We start from the raw sequence: 23632 nt of genomic DNA, 5'->3' as shown, positions 1-23632 counted from the left end.
TTATGTAAAGATTATGTGCACAACTCTTCAACACACAGTTGACAACTGAATCATCACTGTAAAGTAAAACGTATCTCTAAATTAGTAACTTTACAGGAGAAGGCAAAATTTTTCTAAGTTTGAATATAAATTGGACAGAGCTTTCAAAGTGGTTTTGGAACAGTTCAATTGGTTCATTCATCATGGAAGTTTCACACAAGGAGACAGGACAGGTGCTGTGTTCAAATGAAGTATGAAAGTAACAATCCACAAAAATGCATGGCAGGTTTTGCATAGCAACAGTATATTTCTGTCCCAGAGATGTTAACACTAGACTTTTTCTTAGGTTAGAGGTGGTAATTGAGGTGAAAACTTGTCTTCACATGCAATGTGCTGGAATGTGAGAGGTAAAAAAAATTCCACGGGGGAAATCACTGACCTAATTCGGAAAAGCTGGGGGTTTTCCACAATTATTCATCAATGCCTTCAATCTGTGTATAGTAATTATTAATTATATAGTAGTGAAATCAACTCAGTTAAATCATAATATTAAGTTATATGGTAATTTAACCATAGGAAATACTTGAAGGTAATCTTAAGGGAAATTTCAGCTTAAGGTGTTTTATGTAATCGGGTCACAGGTCTGCTGCCACTTGTATAGGTTTATGTACCATAAACAGGCATAGTTCATTTTCATGTTACCATTTTCCACTCTCTCCTTATGCTTTAGGATTAAGCAGGCTGTTTTTGTGAATAGAGGCTGTTTATATGTAAACAGTCTCTGTCTTGATCAGTTGCTCTGTATTGCATCTCATTCAAAAAGCTAAACAGATTTAGTTTGAATATATGGATACATGCAAATCACGTCTTTTTTTGACATTACATAATAATTAATTCAAAATGGGCCATTTTTGCAGTTTAGTTTCCATATAGTAACCTATAATTTCATATTGTCTGGGGAGTAAATGAACATACTGAAAATTTAACAATGTTTAAATATTGTATGAAACTTTTTTTTTCAGAAAGGAAGAATACTTCATTTTCTATTGCATAGTCCCTTTAATACTAAAATAAATGTATTCATTCATTTAAACTCTCAGTAAACCACTATACCAACCTGCAGGAGAACTATCTTCCCACAGAGGTCCTGTAGAGACCCTAATCTGTTAAATGTGACCCCATGAAACCCTGATCAGCTGGATCAGGTGCACCTGATCAGGCTTGGAGCTCCTCTCTGCAGCGAGGTAAATCTCCAGAAAAAGGGTTGGTGACCACTGCACAACATAAGAAAATGTGTATGCCTCCTTTAAAGCCCACTGCAGTTAGGGAAAAAGGTATATAGAGCAAGATGTACCAGCCTTGGAACATTTTTGTTTACCTCATAGTGCAACTAGGGTGATTTTTGAAAATGCCATTGAATATTCCTATAGACAAAGTCACCTTAGACACAGAGTCCTTACTACAAAATACATAACTTCACACAAATGACACACAACTTCAGACTTCTTGTCTAATATGGTCACAGCTCTCACAATCTTACTAGTAAAATTAAAACAGCTTACAAAAAATATGTTTATGACTGTTTTATTTGTTTTGTTGTTGATGCTAAAAACATGCACAATAAAGTTAGCTTTTTCAGTATATCCAAAATATCCTGGAATATAGCCAATTACACATTGCTGTAATGCCCAATATAGTAAACCAACCATTTTAGTTGTAGTGTTGTTTGAATTCTAACTGATAAATCTTTCCATAATTCATCAATCAGTTCACTGTACAGCAAATACTATGGATGACTTAACAGGTGAACCGTTCCAAGCATAGGTTGTACATGTACATATGTACATTTAAGCATGTTTTTTTTGTAGTGGTTAATATGTTTATTAGGGTTTCACAATTAAATCAAACCTATATATAATAAAGATGCATCAGTACAATTCAAACTTCATCTTACCCAAAACCCATGCACTGGTTTTCATTAGTTCAAGAGGGGACTTTTTGTCACTAAATGCAGGCCAGACACCAGCAGCAAGCAGTGTGAGTCTCTCTGGCACTCTAAGCTATAGTTAGATGTCTGGCTTTTGAGACTGTCTGGTGAGTGATGTCTGTGTCCTATAATATCATGGAGCTTCTCTGTTTGTATATTGTAGTGATATCAGTTAAGTTTCCATATTTAATTCTGCATTGTGTCTGTAGAATGAACTGTTGGATGTGAGTCTTTCAGGAAACAGGAATGAGGTTCACTTTGCTCCCTCTTCGTAGACGAGGGTACTCACTCACAGTTTTCATCACATCTAGTTCCACGCCTGCAGGTTAAACATAAAGATAAATACATAAAAGTGCAAAGAAAGAGGTAGAAGTATCATGCTTACAAAGCAACATGAGTCTATGACTACTTTCATCCAGTAGTGCAGTGACTGAATGTTGAATTGTTGTAATTTTTGTTGTATTGTTGTAAAAGCACAAGTAACATGACTCTTATATTAATATTTCATTATTTACCTTCAAAAACAAGCTTCATATTCTGTGCCTCCTTTCCAGCCCAGTCACACGCCTCTTCAAGTAAGACTGAGATCCTTTCCAAGGGGAATATAAAAAATATTTTGGATTTTCCAGCACAAATAACAACAAAATTCTTCTTGTCCACATCAGAAATGTGATCAAATGTAACAGCTGATGGGACAGTTATCTTCCTTTGGGTGTCCGTTTTGACAGCTGAAATAGAGAAATCTGATAATTCCACACGTAATTCCACATCTTATTTGGAGAAATGTTGGTTAGTGGAAATTGTAACATTACTGTGAACTCTACGCAACTTACATTCATTTTGAATTTTCAGAGCTTTGTTGATCCCATTTTCTACAATTTTAGGTGAGCTTTCCAGCGCACTTGAGTCTTTGGCCTGCTGGGCATCTGTCACCTCTGTTGAGGGATGTTTCTGCAAAGCAGGGTTATAAGTTTTTGTCATGAAGTGGGATTGCTTTTATGAATTTAAACATAAAATTAGACTTAGTCTGAGTTATGGTAAGTCATGCATTTCTGAAATTAAGTGCCAGTCACATGTACAGCAGATGCGTTGGCTGGGCAAGTAAAGATCCGTGCCTCATCCCAGTTCATTGTGTTGTATTTGGGAGGTTATCCCCCAGAATTATTTTAATCTGTAAAATGTGTAGTTGCTCCTTTTTATTTATTACAAGTATGTACACATCAGCAAAACGTGAAGTGCAAAAAATGTTTACGTAATAATGTCATTATTAAAGTCCTTATAACATTTCCTCTCCACATCATTTACATTACATTTATGGCATTTGGCTGATGCTCTTATCCAGAGCAACTTACAATTTGATCATTTTTACACAAGTAGGCAAAGGTAGTGTTAGGAGTCTTGCCCAAGGATTCTTATTGGTATAGTGTATGGTGCTTACCCAGGTGGGGCATTGAACCCCAGTCTACAGGGTAGAAGGCAAAGGTGTTAACCACTACACTACACCAACCATCAGCCATCTCTTCTACATTTCTCCTCTCTACTGTCCTGTTAACAGAGAAATATTTTATCTACACTTTTCATGTTGTGGAGTTGGCATAGAGTAAGGCATGGGCAAGGCTATTATTTCCATGCCGAGAAGTGTTCTTCATTAAACACCAAGGCAACAGCATGCATACAAAGCACTGAACTCACTCCATCAATGAACGGAGTCCATCAATAGCCACTTCCCCCCTTACAGTAGAACAAGCCCAACACAAAGCATACTAACTACACCTGCACCCCAACACAAAACAACACAAATAACACATACACACAACTTAAGCATAACATAAACAACAATAAACAGTCCTTTTTAGGTGGGTGTGCACCTATCATGAGCCTACTCTCTGAGGTAGCGCAAGCCAGTAGCAGGTAGCTACAATATATTTTAAGAGCTGAATACTTTTTTGATGAATCTCTTCTTATATAAAACCTAATTATATAGAAGGTCATGCTAAACAAAGCATAATGTTGTGACAGGCCCTACAAAATATCAGGTAATCATTTTTCCATCATCAGACTCAGGATGGACTGATTTTCAAATAAATTATTTTTTTATGGTGAGATAAAAAGTAATTTGGAGTTTTAACTTAAAAAGGTAAGTAAAGTGACTGCCTTACAATTTTTTTATGTTATCATACTTCTCACATTGTTCTGTTACATTGCTATTACATGTTCAGTGAACTTCAGAGATTTCAGGCACTCAGGCATTGTTTAATAAAATATTTGGGGCTGTAGCCCCGGAAGCCCACACCCCTGCTGTAGAGGCAGAGATGAGAATTACAGCTTGGGCTAGATTTCAAAGCAAGTTTTTCAGTTGTGTAGCCACAGTTATTTCCTCAGGACTTCCTTGCTTCTGTAGACAAAAGACTGTTGTCCACCCATTTTAAGTAAGAACAACTAAAATGACCTGCGCTGCTAGAAATCAGTTCTGTAGACGAGTTTCAGTGGTGTACTGTTCTTGCTGATGTGTCGTCACTAATGTGGAAGCTGTGCTGAATAAACACTTCCTTTGACTCAGGTTTTCCTACATCAATATTTTTATACATCTGTGGACACCCAGCCTCTTCAGGCAGATAACATCAAAGTCTCCCTGTTTGACCTGTAGGGTAATTTAGGGTGTTTGCAAGGCTTAATTACATTATAAATAATTAATTACATTAATTACATGTAAATACACTCATATACTCTCATTTGTCTGTTACAGTTTGAAATTTGTTTAAATCCCAAGGACAAGTACAGATGACATCTGAAAAGAAAACTGTATCTGAGTTGGAACTTCCACACAAACACAGACTGAGAACTTCATTCAAACATCTCTATCTAAGCAATCTTACAAAAAAATACATATTACCCTAAAGAAGGTCTGCTAAATGTAGTATTTCAGCAGTTTAAAAATGATTTGATAAACTGCAGGTGCTTAAACAGAAATGAATACTGATAAAACCTAATAGAGCGTAATAAACCAGTGCTTCAAAATGGATCAGCTGAATACATATTATTATTTTACTTAATGCACCTGTACATTATTGTACATAGTGCACCAGAAATATTGACAAAAATGCTGAATTTGTGAGAAGCTTATTTGCTCTTAAAGACAAAAAGAACTTACCACACCGATGACACAGCTGTTTATGATTCCCATGTTAGCCAGTCTTTCTCCTTCTCCCAGGTGTCCTGCTTCTCAACTTGAAATCTTGAGCTAAATGAAACCTACTTTAGTTACGTTAGCCCATTGACCACTTTTCCTTTCTTCTTATCAAGGGATACCCCTGGCTTTGGATTTACCCTGACAATTCTATATTTTAAACCCCCCAACCCCTAAGATCCATAAATAACTACAATGATATTACTTAATTGTTACTTAATAGAAATCACCCAATCATTAATAGTACATTAAAACCTGAATAATAAGCTTAAGGTTCAAGTTCTGAAATTAAATGACTAGTTAAAATATTCAAATGTACATAAATGGATTTGTAACCTGCTAAATGTTTATGTAGAATATTTTGTATTGTCAGAGTTTGCTTAGCAGTTTAGGTTCAGTGAGAGGGGAAGTTGGTTGATATAGTAGCACAGGGCACAGTAGTACTACATACATTATAAAATGTCCTTTTGTCCATCACATGAAATGTCCTTTTGAATGTCAAATGTAAAGATGTAAATGATATCAGAATGAGATAAAAGATATCAGGTGGTCCCATTCTATACATTTTATAAATGTTTCTGTGTCTGCATCTTGTCTAACTAAGTTAACTTAGCATTTAATTACAACTCTACGCCTCACGGTGATTATCTTCTAATTATAAATACTAATGATTTCTTGTATAACTATGTTTTATCCCCTGTCTGTAAAGCACTATGAATAATTATTATTAAATTCAATTATTATCTCAGTACGTTTAGTCAGAGGACACAATGGTAACATCATCCATTAAGATTATGCTTTCTAAGTTGCTTAGACTCCACACACCCTGTCTCACCTCCAGGCTTTTTATTATTCTATTTTAAATATTTAGATTATGAAAAGGTACACATATGTAATTTTGGTAGTTGTGCTTTTTTCAAATGCATTAAAAGCATTGGACAGATTTTGGTACCAGAAGTCCCAACTTTAAAGTTTAAAAACCTGGAAGTAGGCTGCTTGAAATGCCTATTGTTTACCACAGACAGAAAAGCCCTAGCCTGGGAAATCTATACCATAATCTGTCTAGTCTGAAATAGGCAGAAATGATGTAAATATATTTCCCCAATATTATACACCATAAGCATGAAATATAAAACACATCCCTATGTATTCCTTTAACAATGGAACATAGGGAGTGTGTTCTCATGAATAACATCACAGCTGTAGGTCAGTAGCAGGGTCGAGACAAAAGCGGGTAGCAGATCATCACAACCATGTTATCCGCATTAACACAACCTCAACCGTTCCACTGCCTTCATACAACAGGTCTGCAAATTAAACAAAAAAGTAAAGCAATGGAGCCCCAAATACTGTACAAAATGTGCTTTAATACTGGCAATTCATTAAAAAAAAACGTTGCCTTTTACATCGCAGATAGAACTGTGGCAAGCTTTTTCAAAATTTGCTCAACTAACTTGATTGTGTTTTGTTTCCATCAGTCTGTGAAGTCCATTTCACAGCCCATCTTCTTTGCCATATTGTATTCTGTTAGCTTCCAGTTAATTCCTGTTTCTATAGTTGTTCAACCATCACAACTGCCAACTGAAAAGCTTGCTTAGGGTCAACAACAGCTTTAGCAGTTGATGTAGGCCTGTTGTCACACTCTTCCTCAGAATCTGACCAAAGGGGCTGCTATTTGGCTAAAAAATATAATCTTATAGATGTTATCTGATGTATCTATTTTCTGTTGTTGTGGCATAAAGTTGTTACCTAGCAAGCAGTGCTTAGTGGAATCATACAATTAATGTAAAAAAAACAAAAAACACGCTGTTATTATAAGATATAGGGAATAAGATAGGGAAATAATGTAAAAACAGCCTAAGGCTTTACTTCAACCTAAAGATATAGCCTTCAAAAGATCTGAAGCATAGCAGACAAGATCACTTAGTGTTCTTGTGAAATGTAGCTTTCTTAGTTTAGTGACGCTCGTCTTATTTTATACACCTACTCCTCTGCGAAGTACAGTCCTGTGACATCATGCAGGAGTATCTGCTCTTAGTAGTGGAGAGATGTTAGTAAAGTTGTAATGCTTTGCGCCACACTGTGTCTCAAAGATGTAATGCAGGTTGTGTGTCTTTCAGAAAGCACGAATGAGGTTCACTTTGCTTCCCGCCCGTAGTCCAGGGTACTCGCTCATTGTTTTCATCACATCCAGGTGCTCACCTGCAGGTAAAAACAGAAAAACTAAATATATCAAACTTGGAAAGCTGCTACATGAAGCTAAGCAATATTTTATAGCTACACTATGTAAGTTTTGGGGATTTGGGGATTTCCACCTCTCTGGTGGAAATCATGTGCGGAAGAACATTTTGTAACACCCATTGTCATTTGGACCCCTTCCCTGAGCAGAGGAATCCGATGATGGCAAGTGTGTTGAAAGAGTATTTAACAAGAACTCAGTCAAAACTAGGTGAAGGACATATCTTCTGAGAATGTCAATTGAATGATCCATCACTGTCATCATGTTCATAACTATAATGCTGATTTTGCATTTGGGACCTAAAATGCAGCTACTTGTCTTTTTTGAACCTGTGCATTACAAGTTAATATCTAAAGACTTATAACATGTTTCAAAAACTCTGGCAAAATCTGAGTCGAATCCTTTAACATTTGAATTACTGTCTCAGGCAGTGCACACGCCAATTTTGGCAAGTTTTTCTCTTGAATCAGTAATACTTCTTTCAATTTTAGCATAAATACATAATACATAAAAAACATATAATGTAGCTTTAGAATAATAATGATGAAAATAATGAGTTATCAGTCACCAGGTCAGGCCTACACATGTAAATGAGTACTGTATGAATTATTATGGAATTATTCATTTTTCAATTCAATGTATTTCTTTAGCATGAATACATGTAAGCCATACCAGACTTTTATTAATCACCTTGAAAAACAAGTTTCATCCTCTGTGGTTTTTTGTCGGCCCAGTCACACGCCTCCTGTAGCAAGACTGAGATCTTCTCTAAAGGGAATGCAAAAAATTCCTTGGATTTTCCAGCACAAATCACATAGATTTTCTTCTTGTCCACATCATCAGTGTGATCAAAAGTAATGGTACATGGGAACATCGCATCGGTCCTTTGTGTGACGTCTGAAATAGAGAAGTGTGATTGTTCCGTGAGACAAACTCTGAGTAGGTGTTATTTAGTGAAGTGAAAAGTTGTTTGTTAACTTTACAAAATTTACCTCCACCTTGTATAAATGAATGGTTGCCTTCATTTACTGAGCTTTCAGGTGAGTTTTCAAGTGAGCTTGAGTCTTGCTGAACATCTGTCACCTCTGTTGGTTGATGTTCCTGCAAAGCATGCACATTCAGTAGGTGTTCATCAGGAGTTGAAATCTTGAGAATTTTATCAAACCTGGTCATAATCTTTTAGTAAATATAATTAGGCCTAGATTCTAGATTTCTAATGTAAACTCTCAGTCACCTGTCAAAGCTTTTAAAAGGTTTAAGATTAACTTCTGTAGTTTCTTTCCCTCAGGCCTCACTTCTGCTGATCAAAGATCATTTTACCTACTTTAGGTAAAATATCTATGAGCTCAGCTGTTTGTCATTTAAATATAATTTACTTGGCTTTCTGATTTTTAAAATAGAGTGCTGGAAGAACGTTTTCTGGGTGTAAAGGAGAGAGAGAGAGAGAGAGAGAGAGAGAGAGAGAGAGAGACTCAAAGGTTTCCAAGGTGTTTTTTTGTTTGTATGTTTGTTTTCATCAGATACTACAGAGGAAGAGAAATGTTTATTGTAAGTCAGCTCTGTAGGTTCCTCCATTGTCAGGTTTCTTCTTTACATCAGCACACAAAAACTAACGGGCAGAATCAAACTTCCAAATCACAGTGTTTGATATTAAAACACTTTGAAATGTTTACGAGCAATTCCCTTTTTGAATACATGAAGATTCAATACCATTTCACGTTTCTATTAACCCTTTAAGATGAAAATCAGATTATAAGTCATAAATCCAGAGTTATCAAGAAAATAAGAATGTGTTGAAACTCTTGTTTCTGTATACTGCACCTACAGGGCCTGTATCATGGAAAACAACAGTTTTTTCTGTTTTCCTTTTTTAAATAAAGGAGTTTAAATTTGCATGTAAACATGTTTGAAACACACCATTCACTACCCTTTTTTTTACTTTTACATTTTTTGAAAATTTAAAAAACTTAACATTGTGTTAACAATGCCCTTAACACTGTAGTAACATTTCAAGACAGATGAACCAAAACTGTACAAAATTACTTGGGAAAAATCCTGTTACACTGACGTCTATTACAAGTTAAAAATGTTTTCCTACTCCTGTAAAGCTATCATTTTGGAGATGTATGGTCACAGGTAACCATAACCAACACATTTATTTAGATCCATCTTCCTATTCAGCCTATAGCTGTTTCGTGCTGCCCATTCATACTGAAGTTATAAAGGGTGTTTTAACTCTTGAGTACTTTTTGAATAAGGTACAATACAAGACAGCCAGTCAGACGTTGTGTACATATATCAGTCTTAAAAGCACAGTAAGAAAAACAGCCTTTTTAATTCTAAAGGACAAAGACAAGCAAGAGAGATGAAAGATATGAGTCTTTTACTCTTAATAATTACATCTAAATCTTACACAGTATATCTACTGAAAAATATAGGAGATATACTTAGTAGTATTTGTGTAGAATATTTCACTAATAACACTAGTCAAAGAGTTACAGTTTAAGAAAGATTTACACTAAAAAGAAACTGAATATGGCAAATATTCTCAAAAACAGAATAGACATATATTACACTAGTGTACCTAAAGATATTTAACCTATATTTGACAGGTTTTACAATGAAAAGAGGATTTAGAAAAGTGTCAGATTTTTGAGAAGTTATTGAATATGACATTATACATACCTCACTGAAGCTGTATATGCTTCCCATGTTTGTGAATAGTCTCTTTCTGCCAGGCGTCCTGCTTCTTAACTGCTTAGCAATTACTTTGGTTAGTTCAGGTATTTATATGCTCTGAGTTTCTTTCTTTCACTTTCTCTTGGGTTTCCCCTAACGTTTCTGACTTCCTTGAAACATGCTTCAGTATACACATACAATACTTTGGTGTAGTTGCTGTTTGCTTGGCAGGTGTTCAGTTAGTCTTGAGAAAGTTCATTCTTTTATAAGATTCTCATATCTGCCTCAAAATATTGCCATTGACAACTTAATCTGCTTATACTTGCACCACAGAGATGTGAAAACAACACTACATGTTTACATAGAAGTTGAGGTGTAGATCTAACCTTAATGTTGTGCTGATCTAACTGGGGAAAGCTGGGGATTTTTCCCAATGATTTGTCAATGCCTTCAGTCTGTAAATAGACTTTATGTGGGTTAGTGTCCCCTAGATGAACATGCTTTTGCACTCCTACTTGAAAAGTATATATTCACAGAGGGTGGACTCAAGCAATCTGGCCAAGTTATTTCATGTATAAGCCAAATGCAATGTTTTTCAATGTCACTTACTCATTTAATTTATAAAATACAAACTAAACTTTACCAAATAAATTGGTATGTGAATAAGAAAAAAACAGAATAATATGACGTGCAAATAATTAATCCCTATATTATTTGAAAAGACAACATATCAAATGCTGAAACTGGGAAATTTTTATAGTTTTTTTGAAAAATAAATGCCAAAAACATTTTAAAGAATGATGTACATTTTGTGGCAGCTGGAGAAATTCAGTGTGGTTTGGTTCTGCTTCTCTGTTGGAGAAGGTCATTTGGTCAACGGAGAGGATCACTGGCTGCAATCTGCCCTCCATCAAGGACTTCTACAGATCCCACAAGAGACTGTATCCAGTTCTATCCTCACCTCACTTGGTTCTGGTAAACAACTAGTTTTGTACTGGTGTTGAGTCACCCCCATAAAACAGCGATCTCTAGGTGATCTTGAACCGCCAACCTTTTGGTTATGGACACTTGGACCCAGTTTCGAGCAGAATTTTAAAGCTGGTCAGGAATCATATAAAAAAAAACACTCAGGGAACTTGTCTTTGGGATACGCGCTACATTTTCATTAGGTTTGTAAACAGAGGTGGGCGGTAAAAACTTTGACGGCTTGGTATTTCTCTGAGTATTTTAATTGTGTGTTTACTTCTGCTGAAGACACACCCTTCATGGTACCACCCAGGTGACAAAAGGAGCAGCAACCCAGTGACAGTTCAGTACCATTTTCTCAGACAGTGTAAGTAGCTTTTTTTTTACTTATACTTATTTCTAGATTTTCACCAGAGTAACAAAAACGCATTTACTTGAGTGTGGGCTTGGGCTACTCTGTGATTTTTTGAATATTTGTTTGACTGTCCCTTGGCTTCACGGTCTCATCAGTTGTCTTTAATGAGTTCATTTGCGGTGTCATGGGCAGCATTTAAAGCACGTACAGCTACACCACACATACTATTCTAACGAGCGCACTTCTAACTGTCAAAGCTTTTAAAAGGTTTAAGATTAACTTCTGTAGTTTCTTTCCCTCAGGCCTCACTTCTGCTGATCAAAGATCATTTTACCTACTTTAGGTAAAATATCTATGAGCTCAGCTGTTTGTCATTTAAATATAATTTACTTGGCTTTCTGATTTTTAAAATAGAGTGCTGGAAGAACGTTTTCTGGGTGTAAAGGAGAGAGAGAGAGAGAGAGAGAGAGAGAGAGAGAGAGACTCAAAGGTTTCCAAGGTGTTTTTTTGTTTGTATGTTTGTTTTCATCAGATACTACAGAGGAAGAGAAATGTTTATTGTAAGTCAGCTCTGTAGGTTCCTCCATTGTCAGGTTTCTTCTTTACATCAGCACACAAAAACTAACGGGCAGAATCAAACTTCCAAATCACAGTGTTTGATATTAAAACACTTTGAAATGTTTACGAGCAATTCCCTTTTTGAATACATGAAGATTCAATACCATTTCACGTTTCTATTAACCCTTTAAGATGAAAATCAGATTATAAGTCATAAATCCAGAGTTATCAAGAAAATAAGAATGTGTTGAAACTCTTGTTTCTGTATACTGCACCTACAGGGCCTGTATCATGGAAAACAACAGTTTTTTCTGTTTTCCTTTTTTAAATAAAGGAGTTTAAATTTGCATGTAAACATGTTTGAAACACACCATTCACTACCCTTTTTTTTACTTTTACATTTTTTGAAAATTTAAAAAACTTAACATTGTGTTAACAATGCCCTTAACACTGTAGTAACATTTCAAGACAGATGAACCAAAACTGTACAAAATTACTTGGGAAAAATCCTGTTACACTGACGTCTATTACAAGTTAAAAATGTTTTCCTACTCCTGTAAAGCTATCATTTTGGAGATGTATGGTCACAGGTAACCATAACCAACACATTTATTTAGATCCATCTTCCTATTCAGCCTATAGCTGTTTCGTGCTGCCCATTCATACTGAAGTTATAAAGGGTGTTTTAACTCTTGAGTACTTTTTGAATAAGGTACAATACAAGACAGCCAGTCAGACGTTGTGTACATATATCAGTCTTAAAAGCACAGTAAGAAAAACAGCCTTTTTAATTCTAAAGGACAAAGACAAGCAAGAGAGATGAAAGATATGAGTCTTTTACTCTTAATAATTACATCTAAATCTTACACAGTATATCTACTGAAAAATATAGGAGATATACTTAGTAGTATTTGTGTAGAATATTTCACTAATAACACTAGTCAAAGAGTTACAGTTTAAGAAAGATTTACACTAAAAAGAAACTGAATATGGCAAATATTCTCAAAAACAGAATAGACATATATTACACTAGTGTACCTAAAGATATTTAACCTATATTTGACAGGTTTTACAATGAAAAGAGGATTTAGAAAAGTGTCAGATTTTTGAGAAGTTATTGAATATGACATTATACATACCTCACTGAAGCTGTATATGCTTCCCATGTTTGTGAATAGTCTCTTTCTGCCAGGCGTCCTGCTTCTTAACTGCTTAGCAATTACTTTGGTTAGTTCAGGTATTTATATGCTCGGAGTTTCTTTCTTTCACTTTCTCTTGGGTTTCCCCTAAGGCTTCTGACTTCCTTGAAACATGCTTCAGTATACACATACAGTACTTTGGTGCAGTTGCTGTTTGCTTGGCAGGTGTTCAGTTAGTCTTGAGAAAGTTCATTCTTTTATAAGATTCTCATATCTGCCTCAAAATATTGCCATCGACAACTTAATCTGCTTATACTTGCACCACAGAGATGTGAAAACAACACTACATGTTTACATAGAAGTTGAGGTGTAGATCTAACCTTAATGTTGTGCTGATCTAACTGGGGAAAGCTGGGGATTTTTCCCAATGATTTGTCAATGCCTTCAGTCTGTAAATAGACTTTATGTGGGTTAGTGTCCCCTAGATGAACATGCTTTTGCACTCCTACTTGAAAAGTACATATTTGCAGAGGGTGGACTCAAGCAATCTGGCCAAGTTATTTCATGTATAAGGCAAATGCAATGTTTTTCTATGTCACTTACTCATTTAACTTATAAAATACAAACTAAACTTTACCAAATAAATTGGTGTGTGAATAAGGAAAAAACAGAATAATATGACGTGCAAATAATTAATCCCTATATTATTTGAAAAGACAACATATCAAATGCTGAAACTGAGAAATTTTTATAGTTTTTTTGAAAAATAAATGTCAAAAACATTTTAAAGAATGATGTACATTTTGTGGCAGCTGGAGAAATTCAGTGTGGTTTGGTTCTGCTTCTCTGTTGGAGAAGGTCATTTGGTCAACGGAGAGGATCACTGGCTGCAATCTGCCCTCCATCAAGGACTTCTACAGATCCCACAAGAGACTGTATCCAGTTCTATCCTCACCTCACTTGGTTCTGGTAAACAACTAGTTTTGTACTGGTGTAGAGTCACCCCCATAAAACAGCGATCTCTAGGTGATCTTGAACCGCCAACCTTTTGGTTATGGACCCTTGGACCCAGTTTCGAGCAGAATTTTAAAGCTGGTCAGGAATCATATAAAAAAAAAACACTCAGGGAACTTGTCTTTGGGATACGCGCTACATTTTCATTAGGTTTGTAAACAGAGGTGGGCGGTAAAAACTTTGACGGCTTGGTATTTCTCTGAGTATTTTAATTGTGTGTTTACTTCTGCTGAAGACACACCCTTCATGGTACCACCCAGGTGACAAAAGGAGCAGCAACCCAGTGACAGTTCAGTACCATTTTCTCAGACAGTGTAAGTAGCTTTTTTTTTACTTATACTTATTTCTAGATTTTCACCAGAGTAACAAAAACGCATTTACTTGAGTGTGGGCTTGGGCTACTCTGTGATTTTTTGAATATTTGTTTGACTGTCCCTTGGCTTCAGGGTCTCATCAGTTGTCTTTAATGAGTTCATTTGCGGTGTCATGGGCAGCATTTAAAGCACGGACAGCTACACCACACATACTATTCTAACGAGCGCACTTCTAACTGTGGTTTACAGACTTTGACAATAGTTTTAGCTCACTAGTGTGGGATTTTGCACGCAGCCATCATGAGCCCACCTGTTTTACCCAAACTGGGCCCCGAGGTTTCTACGAAGCATTTCAGATGTTGCATGAAGAGCTTCCCAGAAAGGCCGTTACCGCCGTTACCGAGGTGCACGGGTCCTGGTGTTGTCCCGATTGCTGTAGGTTTCGCGGTGTTTAGTTGATGCCTGAGGGACTGAAAGGGAGTAACGATGCGTGAATTTGATAGGACATTTAAGAACTGTTGATTTGGACTTTTTAAAAAGTCATTATATGGTGTAGTATTTCGATTGGTGTGTATTTTACACCGTTTCTTGTCCAAAGCTCGCCTGAAGCCTGACGGGAAAGAAACATCAGCCGCCATTTCTCACAGCGGTGAAGACTGTGGTCATGAGTTTAACGCGTTTAAAGTGTCGTGGCGTTTATATGTTCAGAACTCTTTAGCTATAATATGTAGTTAGGTTAGTATACGATCCTTTGTTTTTGTAAAGGTAGTAATACCAGTGTCTGCATTTTCAAGCCGTTTCTCGCCGAAAGCTTGTTTGACCGTGATGGCGAGAGAGACGGCAACCGCCGTAGCGGTGAGGAAGCATTCACGGCGTAAAGGAAAGTTTCTGCTTCCTCTTAATAGCAAGTCTGAGTATCGTGGCGTTTAGATGTTGAAAGCTCAAGATGTGGTGTACGGTTTTTATTATTGCTTCAGTGAGAGTTGAAGTAACGGTAGCTAGTAAACCAGTGTGGACTCTTGGTGAACCGTTGCTTGGCTACGTGCAGCTGGCCTGATCATGATGGGGAGAGGCGGCACCCATTTCTCACGGCGGTAAAGTCCTAGTTTTGCAGCTTTTTGCGGTAACGTTATCGTGGCGTTTAGTTTCATATGAGAGGTAAATAACGTTAGCTAGTCGAGTTAATATGCAAGCCTGTATTTTAGTTTGTAGTAAACGCAGCTGTAACGTTACTCGCTACTTGCTCGCTAACCGTTGTTTGCCTGTAGCTAACGTTAGCTCGAGCCTGATGTTGGGAGCGAGCAGCAGCCGTTATGTGCGGCGGTGAGGAAGGATATTAAAATAACTAGGCTGCTTTTTGCAAATTATTTAAATAACATGTGTTTAGTTATTGAAAATGAATTGGAGATGTCCATCTTTGTTTTAAATTAAGTTACTAGCTAAATCGAAATGGCACTTGCTAGCTGTTGTAGCCGGAGTTTGAGGCAGAGAGCGGCAGTTGTTTGCAATCTTGAGGACAAATACGGAAGATATAACTTCAAACTTTTCCTATACAAAACAGCAAAACGTGCCTTATGTTTAATGCTAATATTATAGTGTTTACGTTACATCGTGTTGCATACATTCAAGCTGAAAACAGAAAGGTGAGCTTCCACTTTAGGCCAGTGCCTCAGCTTGGTTGGCCAAGTAGAGGTGGGCGATAAGGGTCGACAGCCCGTTTCACGTTACACCAAACTTCAGGTGTAGCCATACCGGACACAATAGGGTAGCGATTCATATTCACAAGTTGACAATGTGGCGTCCATTAGCCTTACCATACACATTTGTGCATCTGATGTGAGTCCTGTGAGTATTGTCCGTTTTCTCAGCTGGTGACCAGTTGTACTGCCTTGTTGAAATTTCCTTCAGTCGTGCGTATTCATAGGTAGCTCCATACATAAAACTCACGGTAGGATATTTCTATAGTTTAAATCGCCTTATAAAAAGTACGGCCAGCATTAATATTATGAAGCTCAGGTCTGTTTATTAGTTGCCAGCGTCCTGTTTGAATTTCCACCATTTAATGTGCAGCAAGCAAACTCAAAGGAGGCTGGTTGCAGGCATCAAATTCAAAATGAGTGAATATTTGCAAAAAACAATAAAGTTTATGCATTTGAGCATTAAATATCTTGTTTTTGTAGTGTATTCAATTGAATATAGGTTGAAAAGGATTTGCAAATCATTGTATTCTGTTTTATTTATGTTTTAGACAACGTCTCAACTTCATTGGAATTGGGGTTGTAGTAACATTAAGCTGCACAGCAGAGCCTGCCTTTTGTATGATGGTCATTTTTGTTCAAAATTCCCATATCTGTGCATCCCTAGCAAGTAATGGAAGAGACATAATTATTTTTCCTGCACAATTTTGCAGAAATTTCAAACATTTATAGGCTTTGCCTACAGTCTAGGTCTGGGGTGTCCAGTCTTTTCCACAAAGGGATGGCTGCAGGTTTTCCTTTCAAACAAGCTGGAACATACCTGATTCCTTGCCTGACTGCAGCCCCACAGGTATTTGTGGATAAAATTGGACACCCTGGACAAGATCACAGGTCATTCTGGTTTACATACGTGTACAGTCAGTAAAACACAGTGCACTGGATCATGGTATTTGAGATTGTGAACTGTGACAGTCAGCAGTAGGAGTGCGAGAATAAAATAGATTCTTATATGGATCACGAGGCAGACATGAACAATTCTGAATTGATTAAAAAATGTCAAAAAATCTTTTTTCTAAATATTTAATTTATAACGTTATGTTGAGTCAACGCAAAAGGCGGAATCTGGAAGTGCAGCGCCCGGGCAGACTAAGGTGCACATAACAAAAACACAGCTGGATGAGCAAGAAATCCAACCGCCAGCCTCTGCATTAAAGCCAGGTTCGGTCAGGATTCACAGCCCAAATGTTAAAAAGAACCATTTTGTCCTTTCAACAAAAATCAAACCAGCCATGGCAGCCATGACATTTATTGTCCAGTATGTCTCAGTGTGTGATAATGCCTAGTATAAGTTAGATTAAAAATGTAAACGAAAACTTACTTTGCTCTGCTTTAAGCTTTAGATCAGCTATAGCTGCTTTAGGTTCTGTCTCCACCAGAAAACTTTTCCTCTAAAGTAGATCAGTTTCTTTTAAAATGTCTCTCAACGTTTGACTGTTTTACGAGGCTGAAGTCGCTTCTTGAAGTCACTCCAGCTTCTTGTTTGAATTCTTCCGTTCCATCTTAAATTCTGACTGAGGCGCCGAATGTAAATGTGGCACCATTTAAGATGGAATGGGAAAATTTGAAAGAGAAGCGACTTCATCTTCGCAATTTTTTAGTGTTTGACAGTCTCTCGTTGCAGATTTGACTTGCCGACTACTACAGACTTAACTGCGCCGCTTATGAATGTGAATAACGCATCGTTGCTAGGTGACCTGGAGCTTGAGTCTCAAAACAATAATCTAAGTTATAAAATCACAAAAAAAAACGGGCAGGACGGCTACAATGTGCTGTGTGGACATCCACTGCCATGGGGTCTTATTTCACTGCAACTGTGCATTTTGTTGCAGATGAGTAGCAGCACCGTCTCACTTTTTTGTAGATGAAAGTAAGTCAGGATTTTTTACTGGGAGACTTGAGCAGCTTTTTATAAACGATTTAACATGGCTTGTGTGGTACTTGAGTTAATTCAGCTTGACTCTCTATAAACTGTATTCGTTAACATGCTTTAAAAGTAAACTTGAATTTCTCTGTTTTTAGCATGATATCAATCAGTGTGGAGGATCTTTAAGGTAGTGCCTGCTCTTCTGGAGAAGTATTTGAGACATCACTGGTGACTTTCCTGGCGACATTTGTAGTGACGTACTGGTCGGATGAAGTACAACAAGGAACGTAAGTGAAATGAAGGGAAAATTTAAACATTTTGGTAAGTGACACAAGCTAGTACAGAGGACACCAGTATTGTTTATGTTAACGCTAGTTTGTCAACCATTTTCCATGCATGTTATCACTTACTGTTTACAATTAGCAATTACTGAGACATAATGAAAAGACCTGCGTCCCTGGGTGGGCTCGAACCACCAACCTTTCGGTTAACAGCCGAACGCGCTAACCGATTGCGCCACAGAGACGATGTATTGGTAGTGTTCTTGTGGGAATATCAATGTGATGGTAAATGTCATTATGAGGTTTTTGTAGAAAGTGTTAGAAAATGTATGTATTTACAAACCACCTTAGAAGTGCGGGTTTATATAATGAAAAACAGCCACGTCCCTGGGTGGGCTCGAACCACCAACCTTTCGGTTAACAGCCGAACGCGCTAACCGATTGCGCCACAGAGACTGGGGTGTTAAAATGGCCTTTTAGAAAGCCACTTAAGTGTACAGACACTACCAGCCAGCAGGTAAATCTATATTCTGAAACGCATAGGAGTGAAGTCAAATATTAATTTGTATTTGTGAAGTTATTGTTCTTTGTCTTTCCTGATGAAGCTGTGGATATTGGGTTTTCAGTATGTATTGTAGGGGAGTAGGCAGTTCTGACTTTCCACAATTTTAGCTGAATTTACCCTTACATTTGCTCCTTGTAGGCTAGTTTACATTGTTAACATCAGCTGTGAAATTCATTGCTGAAATGTTTTGGCAATTGTTATGTACATGTGTACGTTTCAGATAGTAACAATTGTAACTTTGTAAGGCCATGTTTCAGCTTTGCGCTAACCAGCCCGGCTAGCTCAGTCGGTAGAGCATGAGACTCTTAATCTCAGGGTCGTGGGTTCGAGCCCCACGTTGGGCGGCTAGTTTTTCTTTCTTTTTTTTTTTCTTTTTTTTTTAGTGATTGACACACATGCCCTTTAAGTGAAATCACTGAACGTTTTTTTTTCTCGTAATAAAGGATATATAAACAGGACCACACACTTTTTTTTCTTTTTTCTTTTTTTTTTACCAAGTGACTTATTTGGGGCTGTCTTTTTCCTAAAAGGGTGGTGTTTGTAATTGCAGCATTCCCTTATACTGCATACTTTGAGAAACGGCTACTGTTTCAATAGAAATGGCAAGAAACAACATTTTTACCATATCCAAATTAATGTTGTTTGGCTCTGTGTACTCCTGCATGTGCTGGGAGTGTTGTCCATTGAAGTGGACTTCTGTTGAGCCAGTTGAACAGCTCCGTCTCTGTGGCGCAATCGGTTAGCGCGTTCGGCTGTTAACCGAAAGGTTGGTGGTTCGAGCCCACCCAGGGACGAGTTAACATTTTCTATTTCAATGTCTATTTTGAATTATATGGCATTGTCAAATAACCAAAATTTTAACCTTATTCTCAATACCAGAGCTGTACAACCCAACTCTTTCATAATTTTACTAGAATTTAAAAAGAAAATGACAGTTGACCCTGAAATGAGGCAAGAACTCTCATTTCACAAGAACTCTAAGTAAGAAAATAAATTTCAAACCACTTCCTTCCTAAAAAAAAAGCCTTTTCCTACTGTGATAAGGTTATTGTAGTGAATATCACAGTCTCTCTCTTGAAGATTTCCAACCTTTGTAAGAATGCACAGTCAAAATTATATTGTGATCTTTCCATGAGTTCCCTAAAACAAAGATTGTAGTTTAGAAATTTTAGACCGTGTATGTGCTTTGTGTGTGTGTAATCAGTAAGGAAGCTACTGGTTTTAACATGCATTGAAAACATGTGTTGTCAGCCCGGCTAGCTCAGTCGGTAGAGCATGAGACTCTTAATCTCAGGGTCGTGGGTTCGAGCCCCACGTTGGGCGTAAGCTTTTCTTGTTTTAAATCTGTGTTAAGAAAGATTTCTCAGATCTTTAATTCCCACTGTACCTATTCTCTTACTATTTCTGACAAAAGACTCATTTGGAGGTTGAATAAACTTTCTGTTTTTAGCTGTAGAACAAAGCATATGACAATCTCTCTGTCCTGCTGCTCACCCATCCCCCTTGCTTGCTTCCTTTCTTTGTAAAGATGACCCAGTGCGTTTTTAGCCCTTTTTTTAAAACTCACAATCACAACCACTTTCCCATCATTATGTGGAGACATGTAGGCTAGCGAAACAAAGGCTTGCAAAAAAAAAGCTTGATATTTTCTGTACCAAAGTCCACATATGCCTTACTCTGAATGAATAAAATTGCAAATTATATACTTTAGTATAATGATTTTTTAAAATGGTCTTTTTAAAATAGGCTGCAATGAGACCACATGTGGTTACAGCGCACAGAGTGGCACTGTTCAGTTTCTCAGATTTTGTGGTACCCAGCATGTTACTTTGAATCAAACAGATTTCTAAAATCGCAGTGAATGTCTGGCTTCAGAGGATATTCTACTATATCTCAACCAGCCAACAAGATTCCAACATGACATGAAACTCAAATTTAATTCCTGTTCTACATTTTCTCTTACTGTCTGACAAAAGAATCATTTTGAGACTGAATAAACTTGTATGTCTGTACAGACATGCAAAACAGGTTTGGTTTTTAGCTGTAAAGCAGTTGATGTAATCTGCTCTTTGTCCTCCTGCTTACCCATCCCCCTTGCTTCCTCCCTTGTAAAGACCCTTGTGCTGAAGGGAAGGGTGGACGTAGACGCAGCCTGAAATCACATAGTGTGAAAGCACTGCTCAGTTCTGTCTCTGTGGCGCAATCGGTTAGCGCGTTCGGCTGTTAACCGAAAGGTTGGTGGTTCGAGCCCACCCAGGGACGGAGTTAGATTTTGGTTAATTTGGTTACAGCTTTGTAAAAATAAATTAAGAAAATAAAGTTGTAGGCTGTGCTAAGTTGACAAAAATGCTACAATCAGTCAGTTATTAGACTTAAGGCATGTAATTCTTCATGCATATATATGTAAGCATATCTGTCATGTCGTAGAGAAGGTGTTCATGGGTAAGCATAGCTCACAGAGGCTGCAATGTAAATAAATTTCAAGAACATCAAATGGAGCAGTTTGAGGATCATGTTTTAGTGATTTTCCTCTCACTTTAATTAAATAATCGGCTGTTAATAAGCTGAATAGTTGGATCAGGTGTGTTAGGAGCAGGGAAAACACTAAAAGTGCAGGGCAATGGATCTCCTGGAACAGGGTTGAGAAACACTGCTGTAGTGCACGTTTATGTTACGATCAAGTATGTTGGCAGATACCTTTGCAAAGGTCTGCACATGATGCCCTCACTTTAAAAAAAATGCAGGGGCAGGAGTGTAATTAAGCCTTTATACTTAACATCTCTAGCCTAAAGGCATAACATGTTGAAAATGTTTATTAATAATGATTCTTGGTTGAAAGGTTCTTTATTAGTCCTCCTTTAGTGGCAAAAATGTTGTTCATGATCTCATTAGTTATTAAAAGTAACCACAACCTAGGCTTATTGGGAATGCAGATGGACTTAACGGTGCCCTTTGTACCCCTGTTTCTCTTTTTTGCAAAGACTTTTTTGTTTTGTGATTTTTAAATGAATCGTATAAAACTGTGTTGTAAATCTGTTAAAACTGAGATTAATCTATTATTTCTTCATACAGACATAAAAACTTATTTTTGGGGTGCATCAATCCCGATGGTATGAGGTATCAGCCCAGTGCAATTTTAGCCTTTTTTTAGAATCCTCAGAAACACAATTACAACCACTTCCCCAACATGGTGTAGAGACATAGGTTAGCTGTTTTCTGTACCAAAGTCTGTATAAGCCTTACTCTAAATCAATAAAATTGTGTAAACTTTTTAATATAGTGATTTTTCTTAATTGTCTTTGTAAAATAGGCTGCAGGGAGACCACATGGAGTTACAGTGCAGAGTCACACTCAGTTTCTCATCTTTTGCATTACACAGCATGTTACTTTGATTGAAACAAATTTATTTGAAATTGTTCATTGTTTGATAGAGCTGTCTGTAAAGCATGTATTTCACATAGCATGTCAATCAGACTGAGCCTATGCTACGTCTGTATACCATAGTCTATTCAAATGTACAGTGTTGACTCATAAAGAACAAGGTTTCTAAAATCACAGTGTATGTCTGGCTTTAGAGGATGTTCAGCTACAGCTCAACCAGCCAACAAGGTTCCAGCAAGACATAAAACTCAAAGTGATTTCTTTGGATGCTTTAGCCTCAGGTGTGAACTCTAGTGTCACTGTGCTACAGAGACTTGTTGAAAGAGACAGTTAAGGAGCATAGCATCAAAACTACAAAATGTAGTTTGCTTACAGCTATGCAGAAATGCTGAACCGGCTCTTCCCCACTGCAGTGCTACTCAATCCAAAGTAACTAATGTTCGGATAGCTAGCTAATGCACCTCATTTAAAATCAGCAGATACTATTTTTGCTTAATATGTATAGAATGTTGGTGCAACGTAGACTTTATAAATAGATTAGGTAGATTATAATAGTAGATTATAAATAGTATTATTTTATTTTTATGTAATTATATGCAGTTTTATAAAAAAAATTTGAGACCGTTACAGCAGTATTAGCCTGTATTTCAGCAATGATTATCAGGGGGTTAATATCACTGTTTTGTTCCTAGATGTCTTATTGCTATTGCTTACATCTACACTTATATTTATTTATATATATATTTACATATGTATGTTTAAATTGCATATGTCCGTGTGTAGCAAAATTCTGAGATGCATACAACATCAGATTAAGCATGCAGCAGCGTTATTCACTACACTATCAACTGTTCTAACGTCCAAAGACAAAACACTGTTGAACCTTTAGCAGTTGTTAAAGTTGAATGAATGTTTTACATACAATATTTGCGTATATTTTGTGAATAATATGCTTTCCACATCCCCCTTGAACACAGCTTCTCTTAATGCTGCCCAGTTACTGTTCATAGACAGCAAGAAGTGTTTTGATATTACATGATTTACTTGGAGGAGTTGCAAAGAGCCAGGCTGTGTGACTACTGCAGTTAATTTAGGTCCAACCCCATTTCTTCTTTTTACCCCTACCCCTTGTTTTCGAGTGTCCATTCTCAACCTTGGAACACAGTTACAAGGGTAGTGGTTGAAATCTTGCCCTACAAAATGGGATAACCCTCAAATAAAAAAAAGGCAGGCTACGTGCGGTGCTCTGTAGGCAACCCAGCAGATTATTACTGACTCATTCTTTGGAGATACAATGCTAGAGTCAGCTATTCGCCAGCTTCTTGTTTGAATATTCCCATTTCATCTTAAATGGTGCAGCAGTTACA

The 23632-nt window shown here is 37.0% G+C and overlaps 6 non-coding genes across 6 annotated transcripts; 4 read left to right on the top strand and 2 right to left on the bottom strand.

Annotated features, from left to right (window-relative positions):
• Positions 1–18490: 18490 nt before the first annotated feature.
• trnan-guu lies at positions 18491–18564 on the bottom strand. Its single transcript has one exon. It is a non-coding gene; the product is annotated as a tRNA-Asn (tRNA).
• Positions 18565–18701: 137 nt separating this feature from the next.
• Positions 18702–18775, bottom strand: trnan-guu. The gene has a single exon. It is a non-coding gene; the product is annotated as a tRNA-Asn (tRNA).
• A 380-nt stretch (positions 18776–19155) lies between these two features.
• trnak-cuu lies at positions 19156–19228 on the top strand. Its single transcript has one exon. It is a non-coding gene; the product is annotated as a tRNA-Lys (tRNA).
• A 376-nt stretch (positions 19229–19604) lies between these two features.
• On the top strand, positions 19605–19678 carry trnan-guu. The gene has a single exon. It is a non-coding gene; the product is annotated as a tRNA-Asn (tRNA).
• Positions 19679–20134: 456 nt separating this feature from the next.
• trnak-cuu lies at positions 20135–20207 on the top strand. The gene has a single exon. It is a non-coding gene; the product is annotated as a tRNA-Lys (tRNA).
• An 865-nt stretch (positions 20208–21072) lies between these two features.
• On the top strand, positions 21073–21146 carry trnan-guu. The gene has a single exon. It is a non-coding gene; the product is annotated as a tRNA-Asn (tRNA).
• The last annotated feature ends 2486 nt before the right edge of the window (positions 21147–23632 follow it).

This window comes from Pygocentrus nattereri, chromosome 2 (genome assembly GCF_015220715.1).
Source record: "Pygocentrus nattereri isolate fPygNat1 chromosome 2, fPygNat1.pri, whole genome shotgun sequence".
Classification (NCBI taxonomy): Eukaryota; Metazoa; Chordata; class Actinopteri; order Characiformes; family Serrasalmidae; genus Pygocentrus; species Pygocentrus nattereri.
This window is presented reverse-complemented; position numbering and strand designations above follow the sequence as displayed.